General features: G+C 42.1%; 1 long non-coding RNA gene across 1 annotated transcript in view; it reads right to left on the reverse strand.

The window, feature by feature from the left end:
• The window catches only part of LOC131497515 (uncharacterized), a 40,575-nt gene extending 25,286 nt beyond the window's left edge, over positions 1-15,289 (reverse strand). The window contains exon 1 of the long non-coding RNA XR_009254997.1: positions 15,157-15,289. This is a non-coding gene — a long non-coding RNA (uncharacterized LOC131497515). The remainder of the gene's footprint in view (positions 1-15,156) is intronic.
• Positions 15,290-16,171: the final 882 nt, after the last annotated feature.

The raw sequence follows: 16,171 nt of genomic DNA on the forward strand, positions 1-16,171 counted from the left end.
TCTCTGCTCCTCCCCCACTCACTCTCTGTCTCCCTCTCTCTCTCAAAAACGAAATAAACATTATACAGGTTACAGTTTGGCTTATTGTTCGTTTGATGTGATCAACTTCATCTAAGTTCTGTTTTACAAAGGCATAATTTATTTCTGAAGAGTTTTCCCTTAGTGGAGCTTTTTATGACTATCACATGGAGAAGGCTGGGGAGAAACAGATAGTTGTTGTGGGTGTTATGTTTTCTTTTGTTGGTTTTAGGTTGGTTGCTTATATGCCATGCCATTACAGTGGCAAGAATGATAAATTTCATCTATGGATAGTTTAGGGGAAAAATTATAATTTTTTATATTTATAATTTGTAGCTAAAATTTAGGTAGTGTCTGACCTTTTATATAACTCTCCATGAAAAAAGAGTTATACTAAATGGAAATGGTTTGCTCATCTAAAAACTTTAAAATATTTGGCTCCATGACAGCACTTTCCTTAGTACTAAAAATTTACCCTCTGCTGAACAGCCTGCATTGTTCTTGCTTGTTGAACAATATAAAAAGCAATTTTTAGATTCCACTGCGATGATGAGAGAGAAACTTGAGCCTACCTACTTTAAAGAAAGGTAAAAACAAAATTCAAGTAAGTGCCAAGACTACAGAGATGACTCATTTGTAAGCTTTTTGTTTGTTTTCTTTAAAAGAAGATGATTGGAAATGAAAGGGCTCTGACTTAAAAGCCTAGCTCTGCCAGGTTTGTTGCTTTCTGGGGAACACAATTTCAGAAACCTTGGTTTATCCAGCAGTTATATTTGGGCAGTAGAAAAAGGAGCTGGCCAAATATCCTTGATGATGGACTTCTAGGTAATTTCCAGGGATTAAATGCCATTGTTCTTTTTTTCTCTTACAAATAATTCTTCCTGAAGGGCACATGGCCCCAGAAACATTAGGTGCTTTCTATTGTTCTCTTGCTAAGGGGGCAGAATGGGCACTTGAATCCTTAACTGTTTATTTGCAGAAGAAAAAAAAATGTCTATATACATGTGTCAAATTGATATGGAGCCCACTGTGGTTGCTTTATAATGTGCACTGAACTACATTTCCCAGAATTCCCTCCCTGCATGTTTCCGCCTAAGGTGGGCCACAACATTCTTATGCAGATGTGGGGCTTGGAAGGGAACCAGCAGCCATTTTGTAGCTCATATCATTGCTTATCTATTGCCTTACTTCACTGGCAAGGGACCTACCACTGCTCCACCTTCCCCTAAATCCTTCACCAGCTTTTCCAACTCCTGGGCTAGATATATGATGAAGGAGGACAGCCTCTCCTGTAGGATCTATACCATCAAGGTAAGAGGCAGTGAGAATTGACATGGTTTCAAGTCTATCCTCCCGAGTTCTAGATCATAGCTGTAGGTTCCAGTTTATAGCTGCTTTTCTGTACTTAACACATATCTTCCCTTCCAGACTGCCTTCTCTGAAGTCTTCAAGCTCCAGGATTAGGTATGAAGACAGTAGCCTTACATAGGCAGCTTAAACAGTTCCCACAACTGTGTAATATTAGATATGATATATAGGATATGATATACACCACACACACACACACACACACACACACACACACACACACACACCTCCTAGTGGGTTCTGCATCTGTGATTGAATCCTGACTGTATTACATGGACTTTATAGTTGGTTAAATGCCTTATCTTCTTTGGGTTTGTTCTTCCAAGAACTTTACCATTCAGGATAATGTATCATAGTTTGGTTATGTCAACGTTGTGCTTTGAAGGCTAACCAAACTCAATACCTGAATTCTGAAGAACAATAAACTTGATCAGATGAACAGCTTGTTCACATCTCTAAGCTATTCACAATTGCCTAACTTATAAAAATTGCCAAGTGACAAAATGAAAAGAGATACTATACACATACTTCTTAGACATATGGAGATAAATGTCAGAAGCCAGAAGAGTTCAATTTAACCTGCTGAGGCATCAAGAAGCTGTTGCTTTTGGCATAAGCTTATTTTTTTTTAAGCATTATTTGCCTCCCTAAACTAGTTGCATGGACTGTTTTGATAAAAATAAATATCAGGGACAAGAAAGTTTTTTGGTTTTTTTTAAATTTTTTTTTTTTTAACGTTTATTTATTTTTGAAACAGAGAGAGACAGAGCATGAACAGGGGAGGAGCAGAGAGAGAGGGAGACACAGAATCTGAAACAGGCTCCAGGCTCTGAGCCATCAGCCCAGAGCCCGACGTGGGGCTCGAAACTCACGGACCGCGAGATCGTGATCTGAGCTGAAGTCGGACGCTTAACCGACTGAGCCACCCAGGCGCCCCAGGGACAAGAAAGTTTTAATAAAAAGCAAAACCCATACCACCTATGTATGATAGGGCAGGCAAGAAGAAAGGAAATAGGAAAAGTTATCCTTTGAGTTGGACAATAGAATTTTGTTCTGGAGGGACTCCAATGCAAGTTGAAAGGAAGGTCAAGTTTGGGGAGGAATATGAAACAGTACAATTTAAAGAGATAAGAAAATGAGCTCTACCATCAGTAAGGGCCACTTGCAACAAAAAAGAAAATCTTAGCAACATATTCTTGGGCTTCTCTCTCCTCCTTACGTCTGCCTTCTCTTATCTACATGTAGTATCCTGAATGAATCCAAACCTAAGAAGTTATTGAAACAAGAGAACACATTGAAGCAGCTCCTTTCGGGGCTATGTTTCACAGACTGGAGGAGTCTTGGTTCTGGGACTGGTATAGAATGGCCATAAACCATGATTTTCACTTAAGGAAAACTGATTCCTCACATGGCTTGATTTATGTGTTAGCCTCATTCATTTCCTTTCTGTGACTCAGCTATCTGGATTTCAAATCCGTCCAGTTCTTCTACATCCCCTACTTTCTGTGAGCATTTGTTATTTTCCTTACAAGTTCATATACAGCAATATGATTTGAGAATATTTGGACTCATTTAAGCAAGGCTACGGCGAGAGAGTGTTAGGTAGTTAGTCCTTCAACAATGCCCCGCCCCAAAGAAGTAGACGGATGAGAGGTTTCAAAAAGGAGAAAAAAGATAAGGGTTGGAGGAAAACAACAAGAAAGACCTAAGGAAAAGTTCTGGGGGAGTGGTTCTATTTTGGCAGAAGAAAAACAAATTATATATTCCTGCAGTGTTGCTAGTCCTATTACAAAGCAATGAAATAGTTAGGTGTTATCTTCCCAATTCACTTATACCCACTCTAGAACTGCCTGTTGCTCCATAATTTGTAGTTTATTCCTTAAATCATTTGGTAATTTCAGCTACGCAACTATCTAATGAATTCAGTGAAGTCTGAGAGATAAATGAGAAATATAATACTACCCCTACCTTCATACACAGTTTTGCCTTTTAGAGACATAATGCATTTCACAGACATCTTCTCTTGTATTCACAAAGCATTTCTAAGACCGCCACCGAAAGCTCTGTACCCTAAGTCATGCAGATTGTCAGCAAGAGAGGCAAATTCTAGACTTCAAGTTCTTTTTTTTTTTTTTTAATGTTTATTTTTGAGAGAGAGAGAGAGAGAGAGAGAGAGAGAGACAGAGCATGAGGGGGAAGAAGTAGAAAGAGAAGGGGACGCAGAATTCCAAGCAGGCTCCAGGCTCTGAGCTGTCAGCAGAGAGCCCGACGCGGGGCTCGAACTCCTGCACCGTGAGATCATGACCTGAGCTGAAGTTGGACGCTCAACCCACTGAGCCACCCAGGCAGCCCCCAGACTTCAAGTTCTGATCTTTTGCCCTCACCTCTGCCACTTCTCCAGACCTAATGATGTACGTTCCAGATGGTACTTCCTTCTGACTGCTGACTATTCATTCATCTTCCTGATTTCTAATTCCTCAAGGAATCTCTCATAGAGTGTTTCCTCTAGTTTGGTTTCATTCCATCTGTCAATCCCTTTGAGCACAATTCCTCAACCAATTACAAATTCAGTTAACACCTGTTATTCCTGACGTCTCAAGGAGTCTCTGCCCTGGCTTTATGATCACATTTGTAGATTCTTTTAGAACCCTGGGCTGGAAATTGTCTGGGCCTGAAGACAAGTTCCTCTATGAAACTATATACGCTCTCTTTTTTTTTTTTAATTTTTAAAAATATTTATTTTTGAAAGAGACAAAGTGTGAGCACAGGAGGGGCAGAGGGAGACACCGAATCTGACGCAGGCTCCAGGCTTTGAGCTGTCAGCCCAGAGCCCTATGCGGGACTTGAAACCAAGAAATGTGAGATCATGACCTGAGCTGAAGTCGGGCGCCCAACTGACTGAGTCACCCAGTTGCCCCATTATCTATACTCTGTTAATTCCTTCTCACTTACCTTGAGCTTTTTTCCCCCTTTTTTCTTTTTTTAAGTATAGCTGACATGCAATGTTACATTAGTTTCAGGTATACAACATAGTGATTCAACAACTCGACATGTTATGCTATGCTCACCACAAGTGTAACTACCACCTGTCACCATACAACACTGTTATGTTGGCACTGACTATATTCCCTATGCTGTACCTTTCATCCCGTTGACATTCATTCCATAAGTGGAAGTCTGTATCTCTCATGCCTCTTCACCTATTTTGTCTGTATCCACCCTCCCTTCTGGAAACCATCAGTTTGTTCTCTGTCTATGGGACTGTTTCTGCTTTTTGATTGTTTGTTGATAAATTTATTTATTTTTTAGGTTCCACATATAAGTGAAATCCTACAGTATTTGTCTTTCTCCGTCTGACTTATTTCACTTTGCATAACACCTTCTAGGTCCATCCATGTGGTTGCAGATGGCAAGATCTCATTCCTTTCTGTGGCTGAGTATCTTGAGCTTTCACTCCCTTTTAGAGATGTTTGTTTGAAACCACTTTTGGTTTGGAATCACTTTTTCCAAGAGAGCAAGTCAAGAGCTTGGCAAACAATGAGAGGCTTTGACTGTTGTCTCTGTTGCTGACTCAAGGACTTCCACTGTTCCTTGCTCTGTGGCTTGGAAATAATTTTTGTGCTTTCAGGGGTGCCTGGGTGGCTCAATCAGTTGGGCGTCTGACTTCAGCTTAGGTCATGATCTCCCGGCTCATGAATTCGGCCCTGCGTCGGGCTCTGTGCAGACAGCTCAGAGCCTGGAGCCTGCTTTGGATTCTGTGTCTCTTTCTCTCTCTGCCCATCCCCTGCTCCTGCTCTGTCATCTCTCTCTCTTTCTCTCTCTCAAAATAAATAAACATTAAAATATTTTTTAATTTGAAAATAATGTTTGTGCTTTCAAATTGCATATCAATAAAACTGGAATCTCTCCAACGGCAGACTAATTACCAGTTTTAAAATATTATAAGACATCGATATGAGGGAGAGTCTCCGCATCTTAAATGCAATTTTACTACCCACTATCTTTATGTTTACTGACCAAAAAAAAAAAAAAAAAAAAAGGAAAGAAAAAAGAAAAGAAAGGAAAATGATTAGGGGTGTGTGTGTATGTGTGTGTACAGTAGGTTGTGTTGGGGGTGAGATGAATGATAGGTGAATTATCCAAAATCAATGATTGCGAGGTGCCTGGGTGGCTCAGTCAGTTGAACACCCAATTCTTAATTCTGGCTCAGTTCATGATCCCAGGGTTGTGAGATCAAGCCCCACGTCGGGTTCCGTGCTGGGCATGGAGCCTGCTTGAGATTCTCTCTCCTTCTCTCCTTCTATCCCTCCCCTATGCTCTCTCTCTCTTTCCCAAAACAAAGAAAAAGAAATCTCAACCAAATCAATGATTGGATCAGACAAGCCATTGAGAACTAAGAGGGATATGTCAACTTGCTGGTTCCAAATGTGATATGAGTCCATTAACTTTTAGCTATGTTTCAATAAACAAAATTGAAAGACAGAGCCCCTTTTTCCCCATTAGAAAGTATTCCCCAGATGCTCTACAAAACTTATACGTTACAAAATATGACCCAGTGGGCCATGGAGGACGCTGCTAAGGCACCAGGTTGCTGAAGGAGCTGCTGCCCAGAGGGAGCAAAACTGAGCAATGCGGCTGTGTCCTCTACCGGGCTGAGGGTACTCCCAGCTGAAAAGAACATGAGAAGCCCTAAGAAATACACAAGGGCTGGGGCGCCTGGGTAGCTCAGTTGCTTAATCATCTGACTTCGGTTCAGGTCATGGTCTTGTGGTTGGTGAGTTCAAGCCCTGCATCGGGCTGTGTGCTGACAGCTTGGAGCCTGCTTTGGATTCTGTGTCTCCTCCCTCTCTCTCTGCCCCTCCCCCACTAGCATGCACACACTCTCTCTCTCTCTCTCTCAAAAATAAATAAACATTAAAAAAATTTTTTTTAGTAAAAAAAGATTTGGACTGAGCCAACCAGGCACCCCCGGAATTTCAATTTTTAAACCAATTTCTCAAATTTTGCCATCGCTCAAATAATGTAACCATACGATACAATACAAAGTAAGAGCCAAATGGTACTTCCGCAGGTGCTTGCGCAAAGAAGAGAGATGGAGTGAGAGGCCTACTACATGAATCTACTTGTGCCTCTGTGTGAGGTGACAAGAAATCTAAAGGAAGCCCATGACCAGACAAAAGGAAGTAGAGATGATAATGGCTCAGGATCCTTTGATCTGTCAATCAGTATAATGTTTCAATTTGGTGGTGAAATCAGTCTAGAACCCAGGTCTCCAAATTTATAATCTCATGACGTCAGAGATAGACGTTTGAATCCTAGCTCTGCCTCCTATTGTATGTGAATTTGCCAAGTTATTTAGCACCTTTGAAACTGTTTCTCTGTGAAATGGGGATGCATTTGTCAGGAGGATTAGGTGAGCTAACCTGGCAAGGGGCAGAGTTTGATGAAAGTTAGCCTTCTCCCCACTTTCTTAGTCCTTTGTCTGACAGCTGGAGCAAACCTGGGTTGCACAACCCTTACGTTCCCAGATCACATTACAGGGAGGAAAGTGGCCAAATCCTATTAGGAATTTAAGCTCCTAACTTATCTGCCCCTGGCTCAGCCATACTTATCCCTATGCTGGGATAATTCTCAAAACCTCTTTGGAACTCAGAACATTCTTCTGTGGGATGAAGAAATAACAGTCTGTGCCCTTAAGACATAGATTAGGTAAGAGCCAGTTAACATTTATAAAATACCATGTTACCCAGGGATGAAAGCGCAGAATCAAAACACATTTTTTCAGTAGATGCTACTATGGAATAAAGCAGTGTTTCCTAAAATGTGGCCATGAATTGCCAGTGGTACACAAAATGATTTCAGGTGGGAATAAAATGACAAAATATAGAGAGAGGAAGTCATTCCCTTTTAATTGTCTCTGATTATATCAAGACATAATTCTCATCTTGGGTCGTTAACACTTGCTTATTCCTCTCTTTGAAAAGAGAATAGGGGTACCTGGATGGCTCAGTAGGCTAAGCTTCTGGCTCCTTGATTCAGTTCAGGTAATGATCCCAGTTTGTGGGATGGAGCCCAGTAAGTGTTGGGCTCCATCCACTGTGTACCAATAGTGTGGAGCCTGCTTGGGATTCTCCCTCTCTCCCTGCCCCTTCCCCACCCATACTCTCTCCCTTTCAAACTAAATAAATAAACTTTAAAAAAATAAGAAAAAAACGGGGTGCCTGGGTGGCTCAGTCGGTTCAGCATCCAACTTCAGCTCAGGTCATGATCTCGTGGTTCGTGAGTTCAAGCCCCATGTCGGGCTCTGTGCCGACAGCTCAGAGCCTGCTTCGATTCTGTGTCTCCCTCTCTCTCTGACCATCCCCTGTTCCATTCTGTCTCTCTCAAAAATAAATAAGCATAACAAAAAAAATGAAAATATGAAATGAAAATAAAAAGAGAATAAACCTCAGGTTCTGCACCTTCAGCAAGAGGAGTTATTAAGCAGAATTTAGAAATATTTCCAAAGTTTTAATATTTATGTTTATCTTCTAATTATAGCAAACAATACTGGTTTTCCCTTTATGATAATGGCAAATAAAATTTCTTTCTTTTTTCCCCCCAGTGAAGTGAGGCTTTAATCAATGTTCTTGCAAGAGCAGGTGTCTGATGGACAGGCACACTCAGGGCAGTTACAGCAGACAATGTATCTCCTGGTGTGTAGGTCCCTCCCCTGATTCCTCATTGGCTGAGTACTACAGAAGTTACAGCCTTACCCAGAAGTCACCTACACCCATGTAAGGCCCCAAAGTAGTCTGAATGGTACAAATGTACCTTCCTTGAGGTGACACAGAGACTTTAGTTCTTTGGCACATGCTCATTGCAAAGCCTAGGAAAGATAAGCCCACGAAACGGAGAGGGGAAGAAGAACCAGGAAGTGAAGTGTCTAAGGGTTTGGGACTCCAAGGTGTGTGTGGGGGGGGGGGGGTGGGGGGGGGTGGTACATATTTCCAATAGGTTGTAAACCTATTTTAATGAGACAGCATAGCTTTTATTTGGTGTTTCTGAAAATGAATCATCTCAATTCTCACAATCCCTCCTCTTCTAAGTTGATTCCATTTTCATTTATAGGTTATTTTGGGCACAAGGCACAGACATTTGTTTCTTAAGAGGAATCTTACGCCCAAGGGGGTTTGCTGTGGTCAGAGGCTCCCAGCATTGTTCCAAAATATGTGTGTGTGTTTTTCCACCCAGAGATCTCAGGTCCTAACCTTTCCCTCTTTGCCTATTGAATCCCATCTTTTCTTACCCTATTCCCCTCTTTGAACACGTGACTCCTAATTGCCATTAGGAATCGGGACAATGACCGATCTTTACTGCTTCCTGCTGAAAGGGGACGATGTCACAAGTATGGCAGTCAGGACAGGTTCAGAGGTCGATCCAGAGGTCCCAAATAAAGGGAGGGTATTTGAAACATCTGGGCTAGCAAAATTTTCTTATTTTTCTGGCATATGCAATGACTTCTACAAATGACATACAGACAGAATATCAGACCAACAAGTATTAATATTCCAAATGCAATGCCTCCTAGGGAGGAAGGAGGTCATACCATGGGAAGGAAAGACGCATTGTAGCAATCCAAAATCTCTGACCTGTCTGTTCATCTTTTTTTTTTTTTTTTCAATTTAACTAAAGCTTTTCCTCCCTCTTCCATATTTATTTGGATCTTGTGATAGTGTCACTCAGAATAATTAAGCATTTGAATTAGTTTTTGGTTCTCAATCCTCAAATCTTCCTTTGGCCATCCAATTTCCATAGGAACAACTCCATGAGGCATATTTAATTTTACCTCAAGAAAAGATTGATCTTTGATATCCAGATTACTATAAGTTTAGGCAATAAACAAATTTTCTTTTTAAAACAAATTGGAGTATGAAAATATAGTTCATATTAGAATTTTTAAAAATTTGTTCAATGTTTTGTTATTTATTTTTGAGAGAGAGAGAGAGAGAGAGAGAGAGAAAGACAGAGCATGAGCAGGGGATGGACAGACAGAGAGAAAGGGAGACACAGAATCCAAAGCAGGCTCCAGGCCCTGAGCTGTCAGCACAGAGCCTGATGCGGGGCTCCAACCCATGAACCGCAAGATCATGATCTGAGCGGAAGTCAGTTGCTTAACGACTGAGCCACCCAGGCTCCCCAAGAAAAATTTTAATTATAAAGAATAAATTGACAAAAATATTAAGTACTAACACAGATGGTAGGTGGATTCAGACAAGTTGAAATGTAGTTTGCAAATGACTGAAATTTAGGAAATACTGGCCTTGTGGATTGGGAATTAGGATATCAGGATTCTAATTACTTACTGTATCAGGATTCTAGCAACTTACTGTATGACTTTGATGAAGTCTCTTTAACCTCTCTGGGCCTCAGCATCTTCACCTGGAAACTAACAGGGCTTGCTTAGGCGGGTTCTAAGGATCCTTGTGGCTCTAATATCCTCTAATTTGCAGGACATAATTACAGCATTTTGAGTTCTTTTGGCTAAGAATCCATTGCTCTGTGTTCCTTTTCTATTCACTCCATACCCCTCCTTCAGGCATTTTGACATCTAATGCAGAAGAAACGTGGATCTCCGTTTTATTAACACTCATAAGTGCAACTAATGCTTATGTTATTCCAAAAATGCAAGAGAGAGAGATGCCTGGGTGGCTCAATGCTTAAGCTTCTGACTCTTTTTTTTTTTTTTTTTTTTTGCTATCTTCTCTGTAGAGAAGTGTGTGTGCTGGTGAAGCGAGCACTAAGCCTCTGACTCTTGATATCCGCTGAGGTCTTGATCTCAAGGTCGTGAGTTCAAGCCCTGTGTTGCATTCCTAGCTGGGTGTGGAGCCTACTTAAGATTCTCTCTTTCCCTCTCCCCCTCCCCGCACTGTCTCTCAAAAAACAAAACAAAACAAAACAAAACAAACAAGAAAACCCACCAAAATGCAAAAGAAAGAAAGGAATTCTTTGTCACAGAAAAAATATTGGATTTTGAGGGAGACAATGACATTCATTCTAGTCCTTTGTCACTTCCTGACAACATGATCTTAAGTAACCTTAAGTTCCCTTTAGCACTAAAATTCTATGAAATGCAAATGAACCTATAAAAAGGAAATAGACCAGCTGAGAATTCACTTCCTTTCCTTTCTGAGATATTTAACACCTCACAGTAACATTTTAATATAGACTCAAAGCTAAATGGAGATCTTCATTTTAACTCTCATTTAAATATTAGCATGGTATTCGGTACATACCAGGCAATAAACAAATATTTAACGATAAATAAAGGTAAATAAAGAATGAACATGCGGCCAAGAAGAATCATATTTCACCAGGTAAGAATTTAATTTGAAGGGAGTTCACTGAGCACCTACCATTTGGGAGCCACATTTGTCAGGTGTTACACCTTTTATCTTCTATAAAGAGCAAGATGAAAAAAAGATATGACCTCTGTCTTCCATTAACTTTTGGGGGAGATGGAATGTATACCAATAACTACACCCTGCTAAAAGAGCTACAGTGCAAGAGAAAAAGTGCTGGGCTCTTTTAGATTTTTTAAAGTTTACTTATTTTTATTTTTTGAGAGAAAGAGAGAGAGTGCTCGAGAGCAGGGGAGGGGCAGAGGGAGAGGGAGAGAGAGAATCCCAAGCAGGTTCCACACTCAATGCAGAGCCCAACTCCAGGATTGATCTCACAACCCTGAGATCATGACCTGAGCTAAAATCAGGAGTCGGACTCCACTCAACCAACTGAGTCACCGAGGCGCCTGGAAAAAGAGCTGGGTTCTTATGGGCAGAACTGGGTCTCATCCCCATTTTCCCAAGTGTCCAAATGTGAGAGAGTCATTTGTACAATTGGACATCGGTTTCATCACCAATACACCTCGGAGCTGGGAGTCTGAAAATGATTCTGTGCCTCTGAAAATTTGTTTAAATGCTTAGTCTTTGGGCAGCTGGGTGGCTCAGGTCAGTTAATCGTCTGACTCTTGATTTCGGCTGAGGTCATAATTGCTCAGTTTGTGGGGTCGAGTCCCACTTTGGGCTCTGCACTGACAGCACAGAGCCTGCTTGAGACTCTCTCTCCCCCTCTTTCTCTGTGTCTCCCCTGCTCGCATGTGTGTGTACTCTTTCTCTCTCTCTCTCAAAATAAATAGATAAATATTTAAAAAACAAAAACAAAACAAACAAAAAATAAATGCTCAGTCTTAAAGATTCCTAACTATATATTGGGGACAATCTCTTCATTACACTTATTATCTCATGTAAAACTAATAAGCAAATTCACACAATAGGTTTTTTTATTGGTTTTCATCTAAAATTACCTCAACCTTTGAACTTTCCTACTAGCAAACTTTCTAATTGGATTTCCCTTCGTTTTTCCAAAGACATTCACAGGAACACCTGCTTTCTAAATTAATCTCCAACACCCTATGAGGAAGGTAGATGAAGGATACAATTTCATTCCGTTCAACAAACATTTACTGAATATCAACCATGTGCCAAGTCCTAAAAATCTTTCTAAGATATAAAAAGGTCATGGCCCTAAGAAACCTATAAATCCAAGTCAAGAAAATGAAACATTTCCATTATATCAAGAGTTTTCATTTCACAGAAAGGAAAAAACAAATTCGGAAAGTAAAACAACGTGGAAGAGAATAAAATCAGGGACGTGGCAGTGTGTTGAAGATCAGCCAGAAGTTCCTTGACCTAAAAAAGCCCTGACCTGTTAACCAGCAAGTCAAGGGATCCGTAGGAAGATCCTGCATTCAAATCCATCACACAAGGGCAAGACTGTCAGACAGGGGCCAGAGGCTCCAGTGGAGACAGCCTGGGAGCTCTCCGCAGCACTCTCTGGGGTCCATGGAAAAAGTCTCAAATTCCAACTGATGTCATTGCCCTCCACCAGACGGGAGAAACAGCGGACTAAAAATCTGGCTGTCCCTAAAGCCAGGCAACTGGAAATAGGAGGACTCAGGAAGAATTTCCCCAACAAGAAACAAGAGAATAGAGAGGGGGACAAGGAAGAGAAATCCTTGCATTTTGTGCAGTTGGTGAAGGGTACTTTTCTTCCCCTCCTAATGTCTGGAATGGTCACAGGCAGAAACACTTAGAAAAATAAAAATGCAAAGTTCTATCAGAGGAAGAGAAAAATGATTGATAGGAGGAAAATCTCCATCATGGCATGGAATATTCCATTTTACACAGATTTCCCCTGAAGGTCGAGGACTGAGCTAAAGGACACAGCCTGCGTGTAAGTGCCCGGAGTTTGGGGGTAAGAAGAGAAAGTAGTAGGTGGAGGTGGGCCGGCTCAGCAACAAGAGTAGGGAACTCTACAGAACACCAGAGAAGGGGCCTCCTGCTTACTCTTTTAGATATAATACAATAGTTTCCTATAAGCTGCCAGGAGCATTCTGGCTCACAGATGTGGAAACATCTATATGGCTATACCATTTCCCACACTTTTGAGCCATTCTGGGTATAGTTGTAAACTACGATCAAATTATACATCTTTGAAAACTCGCTGCTAACATTCTGCTCATACCACACTGTGAAATCAGAAGGAAGAGTGAAAACTAAGATAAGGTAAAACTGGGAATGCTATTAGACGTTTTGTCCCCAGCAAGACTACCACGGCCAAAAGCAGTTGCCTGCAGGATTTTCCTCTGGCTCCGATCATTTTCCCAGCATGCTTCACATTTTTAGATGTATCTATTACTATTCTGCTTATTGATGCCCATGTTGATGTGTATAAATTATGCTTGTCTAGCTAAATCCGGAGCAAATTCCACATTCTCCGTCTAGAATCCCAGATTCAACTCCACAAATCCCATGATTTGAAACTCCTTACCTAGCACCCAAGCACCGAATAAACTTGGATGAATTCTCAGGCTTAGCCTGGAGTAATAGTTGAGAGGTCCAAAAAGCAAAAACAAACAAGCAAATGAGCAACTCTCCTATTGCTTCAACAATGCAGGCTTTCCAAACTGCTGTTAACTTTTTTTTTTTTTTTTTTTTGGTCATGACCATTACAGAGTCAAAAAACTATGGTAATCTTTTTCATCTCTGACATTTAACCACACTAGGGAACAATAAAATATTTGGCATTTTGATGTTGGTTTTTTTGTTTTTCTCCTTTCCTGGTGGTGGTGGTAAGCTTCAAACCCCTATTGTACAATTTATCAGTTCTTGGTTGTTTTTTTTTTAAGTTTATTTATTTATTTTGAGAGAGACAGCAGGCACGTGAGAGCTGGGAGTTGGGGAGGGAGGCAGAGAGAGAGGGAGAGAGAGAACCCCAGACAGATTCTGAGCCGTCAATGCAGAGCCTGCCGCAGGTCTCAAACCCATGAACCATGAGATCATGACCTGAGCTGAAATCAACAGTTGGAAGCTTAACCAACTAGGCCACCCAGGGGCCCCTGTTTTTTGTTTTTTGTTTGTTTGTTTGTTTTTAACTCTTAGTCACGTTTGGTTGTTGCTCTAAGTAAATATTGCTTCCTTTTAGTTGTAGGAAGGGGATACTTCTTTTTTTTTTTTTAATTTTTTTTTTAACGTTTATTTATTTTTGAGACAGAGAGAGACAGAGCATGAACAGGGGAGGGTCAGAGAGAGGCAGACACAGAATCTGAAACAGGCTCCAGGCTCTGAGCCGTCAGCACAGAGCCCGACGCCGGGCTCGAACTCACGGACCGCGAGATCATGACCTGAGCCGAAGTCGGCCGCTCAACGGACTGAGCCACCCAGGCGCCCTGGAAGGGGATACTTCTACTCTCACCAAGATACAGGTTCTGAAATAAGATCCTGTAGGAATCCTCCCCGATTTAAAGCTGATTTAAGAAGTTTGTCTGTAACTTTGGAGACCAGTGTAGATACATAACTGCAGCCATTTGAATTACTCTAACCTGGGATGAGTACGTATTCTCTAAAAACAGTCCACAATTGTGAACTGGACATATTTATGACATCGAGAGAAATATACCTACAATGTCCATATGAGTAATGAAAAGTTAATTACGGAAGAAGCCCACCTTTCCATGCTATTAAATAGTATGTATTCTGGGGGAGGAAGGGGAAAAGTCCACTCCAAATGAAGTTATGTTTACCTACGATGATGTGGTACAAAGTTGTGTGTGTGTGTGTGTGTGTGTGTGTGTGTGTGTGTGTTTATCAATATAGGAAAATAATTTAGAATAGGAAAGAAAAAAAGACAAAATTTTATAGTGTAATCTACTCCTAAATTCTAATTATTTACATCTGCATGGTTATATTTATTCTCTTTGAACAAAAGAACATAATAATTATTGCTCCCCATCTTTTATACTCAGGTACCCCCCTGTCAGCATAAGCAAATACGTAGAAAAATCACACCCTTAAGAGGTATAATTACATTGGGGGCACCTGGGACGCTCAGTGGGTTGAGCATCTGACTTCAGCTCAGGTCATGATCTCACAGTTCATGGGTCCAAGCCCCACAACGGGCTCTGTGCTGACAGCTCAGAACCTGGAGCCTGCTTTGGATTCTGTATCTCCTCTCTCTCTGCCCTTCCCCAACTTGCACTCTCTCTCTCTCTCAAAAAGAAATACACATTAAAAAAAATTTTTTAATAACTTTTTTCTTTTGTTCTACTCTAAATACTCAACAACTAGCCCCCCCCCCGCCCCCCTCCTCCCGTGCCTGGCACAGGGTAAGCCGTCCATAAGTAGGTTAACGAAAAGAAAAGCGGTGGTGGTGGTGGGGGGTGCTTTCTTTTACCTGCTATTCAACATTTCACTGTTGGAAGAATTGTCACGCAAAGAAAAAGTAGTCTTGCCTTTTGTTGTCATTTGACATTTCTCAAAAGAGTTTGACTAAGGCAGCTCCTCTCTCCCATCAGTATCTGCCACATATTTGAAATTCCCAGGCTTAGATGTCCTCCGTTGGAACAAGGTTGAGAGAGTCCAGAGAAGGGCCCAGCACAATGCGATTGTGTCATTTGTGATCGGGAACCAACGTGGCTCTGGCAGACCGACACTTTCATCAGCCCTGCTGTGTGAATAGCTAGCAGCCTCCAGAAGGCCCAGACCTCGGGGTGAGCTGACAGGGCGGGGTCTGTCTCCGCTGAGGCCGGGCGAAGCCGCTGGGGTGCCTGACCCGCCAACACAAAGGCAGCGCAGGGAGGCCCCGGGGCGGGGTGGGACCTCGGCCCGGGCAAACACCCGCCGCCCACGTCGGGACGACGGCCCTCGCAAGGCTGGGGCGCAGCGATGATGTTCATTCTCGTCTTTTTTTTGCATCAAGCACGTGGGGACTGGGGAGGTGGCCGAAGCGGGTTAAAACCTTAAGCGTCTTTTTTATTCTTTTCGGTTCAGTCAGTGTAAATTCCACTTTTTTTTTTTTTTTTTTTAAATAGGGTCCACACCCGACGTGGGGCTTGAACTCACAGCCCTGAGATCGGCCCTGAGATCCAGTCACATGGTCTGAGCCAGCCAGGCGCCCCAATTCCATGCCGTCTTTAAGCGGCGGGCTAACGTGTATTATAAACTTCTCCGCTTGCCTTTTCCAAGGTACTTCAACTTAGATACACAGACAATGCTCCGGTCCCGGGGCTGGGGGTGGGGATGGAACGAGACCCAGCCGGACGCACAGCTCCTCCTCAGCAATCCAGCCTCGCCTAGGCTGGGGATGCAGCCCCTGCTCCGCCTCAGCCTCTCCCCTCTTCCTGTCCTGGCTGGTGGTTCCTCACAGAAACAGGGCGGGGCGCCGAGACCAGGCCGTCACGTCCCGAGCG

This window comes from Neofelis nebulosa, chromosome 16, assembly GCF_028018385.1.
Source record: "Neofelis nebulosa isolate mNeoNeb1 chromosome 16, mNeoNeb1.pri, whole genome shotgun sequence".
NCBI lineage: Eukaryota > Metazoa > Chordata > Mammalia > Carnivora > Felidae > Neofelis > Neofelis nebulosa.